Below are 11,262 nucleotides of genomic sequence, written 5' to 3'. Positions count from 1 at the left end.
CCCGATTTTTACCCCCCCCCCCCTTAATTCTGCAGAAATAAAGCCCGAAAACGAATGGCCCTGGACGCAACACACACTACAAAGCGTTTCCTTTCTGTTCCTGTTCATTCCGATCTTAATTCTTTAAATGATATAAGACGGCAAATGTGCACCATATATATGGTTCAGACATACACACCTACCAGACCGAAAATAAAGCGGAAAAAACGGTCAGTAGATGGAGCAGTTAGGGTATGGGGAAAAATAAGAACACGAAAACAACGAATCCCTCTTTTGCACATCCCAGAAAAAGAAAAAACACTCAGAGTATATGTGTCATACTCAGAGGGAACGCGCACTCCGAGGCCGCCGAATCGGAGGCAAAGGGGCATGCGCAGTTCCCGTGCATATGACTGGTGCCGCCCATTGTTGCCGGCTCTCGGAGGCGGTGCAGCGCGAAGCACGGCGGCCACGCTTTGCCATCCTCCTTCTAAGTACGACGCACACTCTACAGCGCAGCTAAGTCGTGCAGTATAAAGCAAATTATTTTTTAGCAAGAACCGAAAAAGAGTGCTTGAACACGGACTAGATTTATGCCGTCTGCATTGTATGATGAAGAAACTTAAAAATAATTGGTTTTGGGGGAAAGGAAACTGCGCAGTATCTGTCTCATATATCGTTGGACACCTGAACCGCGCCGAAAGGGAGGCGATAAAGGAGGAAGTGAAAGAAGAAAGGAAGAAAGAGGTACCGTAGTGGAGGGCTCTGGAATAATTATCGACCACCTGGGGATCTTGAACTTGCACTGACATAGCACAGCACACGGGCACTTTAGCGTTTTTCCTCCATAAAAACGCATCCGCCGCGATAGGGTTCGAACCCGGGAACTCCGCATCAGTAGCCTAGCGCCCTAACCACTGAGCCACCGCGGCGGGTCAAATGATGAAGAAACTTCGATTTTTTCCCGCGCATCACGTTTTTTTTTTTTTTAGCGGTCCATCCAATACAGGAGCACTGCCTACGTTTAAAAACGGGAAGCTTTGGACGGCGCCGAATAAGCGCCTGCGCAGAAAATTGTACGAAGTAGGTGTACAAAAAATTATTTTTGGACGATATACAGGATCCGGAGTTCCCGGGTACGAACCAGACCGCGGCGGCTGCATTTTTATGTTGTAAAAACGGTAAGGCGCCCGTGTGCTGTGCGATGTCAGTGCACGTTAAAGATCCGCAGGTGGTCGAAATTATTCCAGAGCCCTCCACTACGGCACCTCTCTTCCTTTCTCCTTTCACTCCCTACTTTATCCCTTCCCTTACGACGTGGTTCAGGTGTTGTCCGCCGATATATGAGACAGATACTGCGCCATTTCCTTTCCCCGAAAACCTATTATTATTATTATTATTATTATTATTATTATTATTATTATTATTATTATTATTATTATTATTATTATTATTATTATTATTATTATTATTATTATGCAGGACGCTTCTAGTCAAATAAGAATACGAACAGTACATGCAGCACAGCATGCACGTGCGGTCGTAGAAAGTGCATTCTTAAACTTGAACGCCCAGCTCGGGCACGCTGTGGCTTGAATTTCCCGGCAAAACAAGTATCCGCATATAAACGGCACGTACTGCGGTATCATTTCCCGCAACTCCTCCTCTCTGCGGTAACGTCACCACAGCGATCGATGCGTTTCCCGGTGTCGAAGAAAAAGACAAAAAGGCGAAGTGTGCGTAATTTGCTTAGCTTTGAAAGGCAGCCTATTGCGGTATTTAATGAGCAACTATTGTTAGACACCATCGCAGTGAACCTTCGTTCAAAACTGCAGTGAACAAAATTACGGCGGCGGAAGGCGACGACGTGCAAAGGCAGTGCACGAGCAGGGAGAAGAAGAGAAAAGAACGCTCTTGCAGATGGCGGGCGCAGATTCGGTCAGCGTGCTTGGTCCGAGCCTTGGTGTCACCTCTCCGTTGCCCAAAATGCTACTCCGACCCCAGACTCCAGATGCGGACGGCCACGCGGACGCTCGAGGAAGAGACGCCTTCCGCTTGACCCGCAACTCCGCCGTCACCACCGCCACCAGAAGCGACGCAGTCCTTCGCCAGCCGCAGCGGGTGAGCACTGCTTCTCCAGCGTCGCGGCGCCACATCCAAAACACCGATGCTTCCTCGCGCCTTCACCCCCGCCCCCTTTTCCGCGGTGGTGGCGTGGAAGCGAAATTTTGGCGTAGTCCAGGAGTTGCTTCGACGGCTGCACCTGGCTCAACTGCTCGGTCGTCCAGGACCCCACGGTGCGGCAGACGTCGAAGTCATCCTTCTTCGGGGACGACGGAAGACGTTTGCGGGCAGGCATGGGCGTACCTAGGCGGCTGAGGACCGCAGCATCGCCCGCGGACTTGGTGTGGAGTCTCGGCCGTCGCTCGCGTCATTCGATACGGTTGTATTAAGCAGGAAAGAGAAACTGCATGAATAAAAAAAAGAAAATGCGCAGTAATAAATTCGTTATTCGGTAAATACCCGTGTAGCAAATGTCTCACTTCTGTCAGCCGCGCCTTGACTGAAGTCTCGATAAAAGAGGGGTGGAAAGCAGTGAGAGAAAATGGCGCCGTAGTTAAGGGCGTCGGATTAATTTAACCACCTGGGGTTCTTCAAAACAAGCACCGATATCGCTTAGCACACGGGCGGCTTATTGTATTTCGCCTCCGTCGAGTTGTGGCTGCCGCTGTCGGGGTTTGATACCGCGTCGTGTACAGCTGCTCAGTGGCCGAATCGGCAGCCACCGCACCAGGATCGAGCCAAGCGGCCAGAAAAAAAATGCACCGTTCGAAAACGACGACATGAATTGCCATCTAAGTAAATTATAAAGAAAAGGTGTCGTAGTCGTAAAGCGAATCACATTGTGTGTAATAAAAAAATCACCTGCGCTTCAACTACTGCTGAATCTAGTTAGATGGCGAAAGTTGCAGTGTATCCGGTAAGTATACGCGGCTTGGCCTCTAACGTTTAGTGCGTTCCGCACACTGGATAGGCAACGCGCCTACCCTGGCAGGTGGCGGTTAAATTAATGGTTGATCTCGAGAGGTTGGTCACCTAATGAACATTGCGGCTTAGTGGCTTAGCCCGGCTATGCCAGCATATGTGTAGCAAAAGGTAAGGCATAGCATGGTTAGCCTTGGTTAATCTTGATTGCAAGCCCAGGTTAGTCTGGTTGTCTAGCTATGTTGTTGTCGCATTAAAGACGACACGACTGTGGTTACGGCGCACGCGAGCTCTCCTTTTAAATCCCCCGACATTTTATCACGCATGCGACGGAGCTGGCGAAGCGAGCGGAGGCGAGCGCAACGACGAAGAACGCGGTGTGACGTCATACCAAGCGGCGGCGAGCCGCGCGGTGTGACGTCATGCCAGATTGCGCGGCTAGCGCGCACAGCAGTGTAACCGTCTCACATATCTCTGTGGACAACCGAATCGCGCTGTAAAGGAAGGGATAAACGAGGGCGGGAACGAAGAAAGAGAAAACTGAACAGTTCGTTCGGCTACTGATCCGGAGCTCCCGGGTTCGAACCCGACAGCGGCGGCAGCGTTTTCATGGAGGCAAAACGCCAAGGCGCCCGTTTGCTGTGCGATGTCAGTGCGCGTTAAAGATCCCCAGGTGGTCGAAATTATTCTGGAGCCCTCCTCTACGGCACCTCTGTCTTCCTTTCTTCTTTCACTCCCTCCTTTATCCCTTCCCTTACGGTTCGATTCAGGTGTCCAACGATTTACGAGACAGACACTGCGCCATTTCCTTTCCCCAAAAAAACAATTATCACTATTATTGTTATTATTAAAGTTGCATTTTGAGGAAAGGCGCGGCGCTGCGCAGCGGCGGAACACCTGTGACCAGGTGCTACTAGTGGCGCATGCGCGTTTGCAACTAGGGAGCGAGAGAGAGAAATGCGCCGTGCGTCGTCACAGCTCCTCGCGCATGCGCAGCACGGCCCTCCGGGAATCACGCGAAACTGCTCAACGTGCGGCCAGTAAAGTTCAAAAACAAAACTGCTTTGCCTTCCTATAGTTTCGTTCCCCGCTTTCGGCGAGCGAGCAGCGGCAGCTTAGCGCGCAATTTCGGTATCCCGCGATAAGAAACTGCTACGCGTTGACCGGGCGAACGAGGCCGCATCCGCTTGCGACGCGCCCCCGTAACGAGCGCGCTTGTCTACGCGGCGACCAGGATAGTGAAAAAGCAGTCAAAGCGCGCTGCGCACCAGCTATCGTGATTCGCTGTAAACATACCGAGAGCATTATCTCGCACCCGATGGCTATCGCTTCGTGGCGCTGACGGCAGCCCAAGCCCCGCTCTCCCTCGTTCGTGTTAAGTCTGTGGGCGCCTGTACAAATGCGCGGGCATTCATTTGGTTCGTTTATTACCGTAATTAAAAAAAATGATGACCAAATGAATTGTCGTGCAGATTCAAATAACTTATATGCTGTGCTACATTAGTTTTGTCGTCCAAAGAAAAAATTCAGACTTTAAAAGGATAGCTGCGACTCGAGTTTGTTTTTCGTGTGCAGGCAGTCACCGCGGTCTGAAACAGAACATCATATGTGAACCATTTCCATTGCACCGGGCTCTGAACGAATAAATAGTCACCAAATTCACATTATACCCTTGCTAATAAGCAGTTATTCGTCACCACATACTGGGGCACTCTTCTGAACTGGCGTGCAAACGTATAAGGGGCGGTTATCTGTCTGAATCATGTGCGTGTAAAGTGGCGCGTTGTATTTGTCGAGAGAGAGAGATAGAGAAACCCTTTATTGTTCTGAAAAGCAGAGATTTTAGCCCGGCGTGTAAAATTCGGTGACATGCTACTCTGCTTGGGGAAGGAAATTGGGGACAGAAAGATGGGAGGAGAAAGGCGCGCAAAATCATGAAGTAAAAGAAAAGAAAAATAACAATAATGAAAGAATAAAAAAAAGTGGACATTAAATTTGGGCTGAGGTGCACCAAAGAGTAATGTATTAAATGGTGATGTGCAACGACCTACAAAAGAGATGACAAAGTCCAATGCAGGAATAGTGCATAATGAAGAGATTTACGGAAATATTAGAATTTGTCGTGTTGACCGCCGTATCCTGAATAGGCAAATAAAAAGTTGATTGCTCGTCTCTGCTGCGTAAAGCAGGCTAACGGACTTAACCAACAGTCCACTGCCGGAGGTACTTGGGTTAGCGACTCTATACAATGTTTATAGTACGCACGCTCGTCGACATACTCTGGACATTCAAACAGAATATGTTGTACCGTTTCTATTGAGCCGCAGTTGTCGCAATGCGGACTATTCACTGGTCCAAAACGGTACCGCAAACGTTTTGTAAATGCGACGTTCAGGCGGAGACGACGATTAACAGTTTCCAGATGGCGTGGAAGACTGGGTGCTAGTCTAGATTTGAGATGTGGGTCAACTGCGTGGAGAAATGGATAATGGTATGACGACGAGTTCCAGAGCAGATTCTTTTGTCCATAGGCATATATTTGAGCTAGTTGGGACGCAAATGATTTTGTGAAGAAAATCATCTTGTACTTCTTTTGCTGTAGACCCTTGCGGGCCGCTTCATCTGTTTTTTCGTTGGCTAGAATGCCACATTGAGTGATGTGGGTACGCAATGTCGAGAGAAACTGGCTGGTGATTAGTTTTCTTCAAGTGGTTGGGCAGGGTTTGCGGCGCTGCTTTGGAGTCCGTGAAAACCACCCCTCCGGCAGAGGTGCACGGCGTAGTATATTGGAGACAGCTTCTCTAAAGCTCTGCTGTCGTGGAGGGTGCCTTATGCTGCAGGCGATATGAAAGCATTTGGCTTGTTGAGGGCACGTAAAAGCCACACGAAGAGCTCTGCTGAGAAGCTGAACCACCGGTGAAGATATGGGTGCCCTGGTGCATTTCTCGGCAAAGTAGGTCAGAGCAGTTTGTAGTAGTGCAGCCTGTGGCACGCGGCTCTTCGCATTCACATGTGGTTAAACTGTTCGATTTTTAGAGGCGGGAGTGTCCGAGAGAGAAAAGGCCGAAGGCAGCAATTTCCGTGGCTGAGTAATAGTAGGGATAGGGAGGTGCAACAGTTGCACAGCTTGGCCGAAATCAGAGTTGCTGTGGGCTATGGGAATGGTGTAGGAATTGCTTCTTCCCTTGGAGCACATGTCGGAGATTGGTGCACATAGTTTCCTGGGATGCGATGACATTTAGCTGGAGACATTCTGATTCCGCTACTGTTCCCGAGGCAAGGTGGTTCCTTTGGAAGGCCAGGACGGTCTGCAGGCAATTGTTCCGCGTGGCTTTCAGGGTCGTCTTACTTGTCGACAATCTTTGAAGTATACTGGTAAACAATATCGTAATGATCATTGAACAGGCTTTTTGAAGCAGAACCATTGAGCGGCAATTGCTACCACATTGTGTTCCCGCCATGAGCCTGAAAATGATGCTGTGGCAATTTTTTCAAGAAGTTTTTTTCTAAATCTCAGATGTCCCAGAGAGATTTATTTCATCCCAATATCAAGGAATCGCTGGGACCGTACGTAAAGTGGTACTAGGTGGAGCGGATGTCTGGTCATTGTTTTCCCTGTGATAACCATGACAACACTCGTTTCTGGCGAGAGACGAAGAACTCGGGGAGCCAAATACACTGAGGTGTTCAGTACCCCTTCTAAAGACGATGTTGGGTGATGCAGCGCGACCGTGACGCGCTCCAGATACAGATGTCGTCTGCATAAATCGTGATTCGTACTCCTTGCGGCAGGTTTCTTGTTATGTTTATCAGGGAGAGAGAGAGAAAAAAAATCAGTTTTAGCGCAATGTTAAGCGTCAAGGATGTCTTGGGCCAGGGCAACCAAAGCCAGCTGGCCCGTCAGCCGGTCCGAGGCTTGACAAGAAGACCGCCACATTGGGGGAGAAGGGTATGGGAATAGAGGGGACTGAGTGGCACGGGGCAGGAGAAAAGACAATGTTCCAGATTAGCATAGGGTTCAGGACAATTCGGGCAAGCGCCGGAGTGACATACGATAGAAAACACAGGCAATAGTAAAGAGTGTATTTAGATGTATGCTCCTTGAGGCACGCTCTTCTCCATTGCGTGAAACAACGTTGGACCATGTAGAATTTGCCCCTCTTTGAAATAGTTTTCAGTCCACTTGTAAGTAATGACGCTTTGTTAGCCTGCTCTGTATCTCTCTCTCTCTGCCTCTCTCACACACGCACACACGCACGCACGTACAAAAATGCTACTTAATAGAATAGTCTATACATTCCCCATGCATTAAAGTATCTTGGGTGCTTCGAAGGTTATTTTTTAAAGCCTCCTAAAGACACTTCAGTATAGGAATATTGAGCCGCACCAGTCACAGTATACGTAAATTCCGTGTCATTTCGGACTTTGAAAACGTAGGTAAGGACAAAGGACAAGGGCACAGGACGGGACACGGGACGTCTTGTTCTCTTGTCCTTTGTCTTTCTTCAAAATTCGGTATGCTATACCAACTAGGGCCTCGGGCTATCTATGAGGGATGCCGTAGATGAGGGCCCCCGATAAATTCGAACTTCTGAGGTTTTTAACGTGCACTAATATCGCACAGTACACGCGCCTCTAGCATTTAGCCTCCATCGAAAAATCGATTCTACCGCGACCGGGATCGAACCCTCGTCTTTGCGGTCAGCATCTAAGCGCCACAACTAGCCACCGCGGCAGTTTAATGCATGCCATTTGAATGGATTCCTTGCAGCCTAAGTGGACAGATGTGGATTTCCGCTGGATCCGCCCACTGGCCGGAAAGCATGGTACAGTACCACCTGCCCGCCAACCTGCATGCATTGGTTTACAGAGAGCAAAACCGATGGTATTAATGGCAGCGTCACTGCTGCCATGTGACGACTGGCAGCCACCACGTATGCAGTGTCCCCTCTGCCGCTTGGGGCGTCGGTCGCTGCAAAGGCGGCTACGAATTGGAAAGGTGCAAGTGTCGCTTGAAAAGACTGTCGCCGACTCTTTCCATTGCTCTTTCGCGCTAGCAGGCGGGATTTTTCTCCCTTTATCATTTGTTTTTTCTTGACATTGTTCAGCGTCGACAGCAAATATCACTAGCTGCTGACCGGCAGTTGCAGGCAGACGATGCTCCAAAACCTTTGTCGACTTAAAACTTTAACGGCGTCATTTATTAGGGTCTATAGAGGGGACGCGGCCGCTTGTTCGACATGGATGGCTGAACGGTGCTGTACGGTACGTTCTTTCAACTTTCAATGGATATTGGGGATTTAGTGGGAAGGTTGTGTAAGATGGTACGGAATATGCAGAGTTTAACGTCCTGAGCAGCACAATGGCTGTGAGAAGCGTCGTAGTGGAGGTCTCCGGGTTTATTTCGACCACCTGGGGTCCTTCAAAGCGCGCTGACATCGCACAGCACATTCGTTTTGCATTTCTCCTCCATCGAAATGCGGCCGTTGCGGCCGAGATTTGATTTCGCGACCTTGTGATCTGCAGCCGATCGCCTCAGCCACCGAGCCATCGCGGCGGGTCGGCACTGTGAGAGAAGCCAAGGAGGGGACGGTGACCTGTATCGTTTGTTCCTTTCGGTCGCCGCCAGATGAGACCGCCGCTGCACGGTGCCTCGCGGGAAAGCAAACTCAAGGGGCTGCAGGGCAGGTCCCCACAAACTACAGTCATTTACCGTTGGTACCCCTGTTCACCAAGGGAGCGTAGACACATTTCAAGAGGACGGCGGTCTTGAAGCCCCGACCAGCATAAGGTAACATCTGCCACTCACTGTCTACCAAGTCACCGCAAACGAGCCCAGGCAAAATGGGTTGCCTTGCATCCTGCTGTCGGATTGAAATCGAGGATGGCATCGCCGAGCCTGTGCTCTCGTCGAGCGCCAATCTTATGCCGCCGTATCAGCCTGTCGCTGACCTCACACCGGAATTCAACCCGCCACCAGTGGAGCCACACAGCAGACTGAGCGAAGGACAAGGAGAAGGCAGCCACTCGCGACTTAGGTGCTGCCAGTTCGTGTGGTTGTGAAGTCGTTGGCATGCCTTGGCCAAGTCGCAAGGGCCGAGCATCACGGACACGTGAAGAGGCTGCTCACTACCGCGAGACACTGGCCGCCGACACCCAGGCAGCGGGGCGCCGCGGTCGGAAAATCCTGATGCTCTTACGGTGCAGAGCATTTAGGTTGTATATATATATATATATATATATATATATATATATATATATATATATATATATATATATATATATATATATATATATATATATATCTGATTTGCGGATCTTCTGAACGTGTATCCTATCGAAAGGTTGTGCCAAAGCGAAATAAAAAATAATAAAAATCGAAACAAAAGTTAACCTGTCTTTCATGGAAATCGGGTACTGTAACGAATGCTGCAGGAAATGCAGACAAGCCTCGGGCATATGGTGTTCCCTGCCGCAACTTTTCGCCCGAATGCATCGCATGACACAGCGAAATAATATCGGGCACTTTGGTGAAAAACGATAGAGAAGCCCGCCACACACCATCTCTGCTTCATCCAGTTTTAAAAAGACTGCTAGCTGTCTCACTTCCCCCGGTTGCGCGTGATCGTCGCCGCCGGGGTTGTCCCATCCGCAGCACGCCCTCCTCTCCACCTCGCTTTTCTCAGAAAGGGAGGAGGAAGGATTGTAGGTGGATGCCGGAGAAGACCAGCAGGAAGGAATTAAATTCGTTTTTAGGGAAAAGAAACGTCGGAGTATCTGGCTCACATATCGGCGGACACCTGAACCGCGCCGTAAGGGAAGGGATAAAGGAGGGGGCAAAAGAAGAAAGAGGAGGCGTAGTGGAGGGCTCCGGATTAGTTTCGACTACCAGGGGATCTTTAACGTGCACTGACAAGGCACAGCACCTGGCCGCGGCGGCCGCCTTTCTATGGAGGCGAAACGCAAAGGAAAAAATGAAAATTGGTTTTTGGGGAAAGGAAATAATAATAATAATAATTGGGTTTGGAAATGGCGCAGTATCTGTCTCATATATCGTTGGACACCTGGAGCGCGCCGTAAGGGAAGGGATAATTTAGGGAGTGAAAGAAGAAAGGGAGAGAGGTGCCGTAGTGGAGGGCTCCGGAATAATTTCGACCACCTGGGGATCTTTAACGTGTACTGGCATCGGACAGAACACGGACGCTTTAGCGTTTTTCCTCCATAAAAACGCAGCCGCCGCGGTCGGGTTCGAACCCGGGAACACCGGATCAGTAGCCGAGCGCCCTACCCACTGAGCAACCGCGGCGGGTGAAAGGAAATGGCGCAGTCTCACATTTCGCCGGACACCTCAATCGCGCAGTAAGGGAAGGCAAAAAGGAGGGAGTGAGAGAAGAAAGGAAGAAAGAGGTGCGGTAGTGGAGGGCTCCGGGATAATTTCGACCACCATGCGATCTTTAACAAGCACTCACAACGTACAACACTCGGCAGCGGCGGCTGCATTTCGATGGAGGCGAAACGCAAAGGAAAAAAAATTGAAAAATGGTTTTTATGGAAAGGAAATGGCGCAGTATCTGTCTTACATATAGGCAGACACTTAACCGCGTCGCAAGGGAAGGGATAAAGGAGGGAGTGAAAGAAGAAAGGAAGAAAGAGGTGCCGTAGTGGAGGGCTCCGGAATAATTTCGACAACGTGGAGATCTTTAACGTGCCCTGATATCGCATAGCAAACGGGCACCTTAGCGTTTCGGAAGGCGCCCGTCTGCTGTGCGATGTCAGTGCACGTTAAAGACTGGCGACGTTGGCTGTCCGGTGGACCAGGGTACCCACCGGTGACACTATGGGTACAATCTTTCCCGCTGGCCTGATGAAACGCTTGGAAATATATATCTTTCATCAAACCTTGCGAAAAATACCATGTGGCGCTCTTTCACCAAAGGTGCCCTTGCGCCATTAAAATGCATCCTCATCATCAGCAAGGAGAGGCGCCAAGGGGAGAGGACACAAGACGGCGCGCGGGGAGAGAGTTCGCACGCGCATGCAAACGTTCCCGCCAGTCTCGGTCATATCCGGTGCTGTGATTCCATTGCGTCCCTTTGATAAGCAGCTGTGAGCGCGCCCCCGCAAGGATCCGTGGGGCGTCTTACTAAGCCTCAGGAGGCGAAGTTCCGCCTCGGCCTCGGTGCTCCGGGAGGACAAATCTGCAACCCTGGCGGTCAGGATGTCCAGCTCGCCGTCTTGGGCGAGTATTTGGTCTCGTAAGGACCGGACACGTTCCTTGGCCACGACTCCACATGAAAA

At 50.1% G+C, this 11,262-nt stretch overlaps 1 long non-coding RNA gene across 2 annotated transcripts in view; it reads right to left on the bottom strand.

Annotated features, from left to right (window-relative positions):
* Positions 1-1,716: 1,716 nt before the first annotated feature.
* The window catches only part of LOC144113592 (uncharacterized), a 39,588-nt gene continuing 30,042 nt past the window's right edge, over positions 1,717-11,262 (bottom strand). The window contains exon 6 of one of the 2 annotated variants that reach the window (XR_013310827.1): positions 1,717-2,446. This is a non-coding gene — a long non-coding RNA (uncharacterized LOC144113592). The remainder of the gene's footprint in view (positions 2,447-11,262) is intronic. The other variant, XR_013310826.1, reaches the window with a different exon arrangement.

The sequence above is a fragment of the Amblyomma americanum genome, chromosome 1 (assembly GCF_052857255.1).
Source record: "Amblyomma americanum isolate KBUSLIRL-KWMA chromosome 1, ASM5285725v1, whole genome shotgun sequence".
Lineage (NCBI taxonomy): Eukaryota > Metazoa > Arthropoda > Arachnida > Ixodida > Ixodidae > Amblyomma > Amblyomma americanum.
The sequence above is the reverse complement of the archived record's forward strand: the minus strand, read 5'-3'. Positions and strand labels throughout refer to the sequence as shown.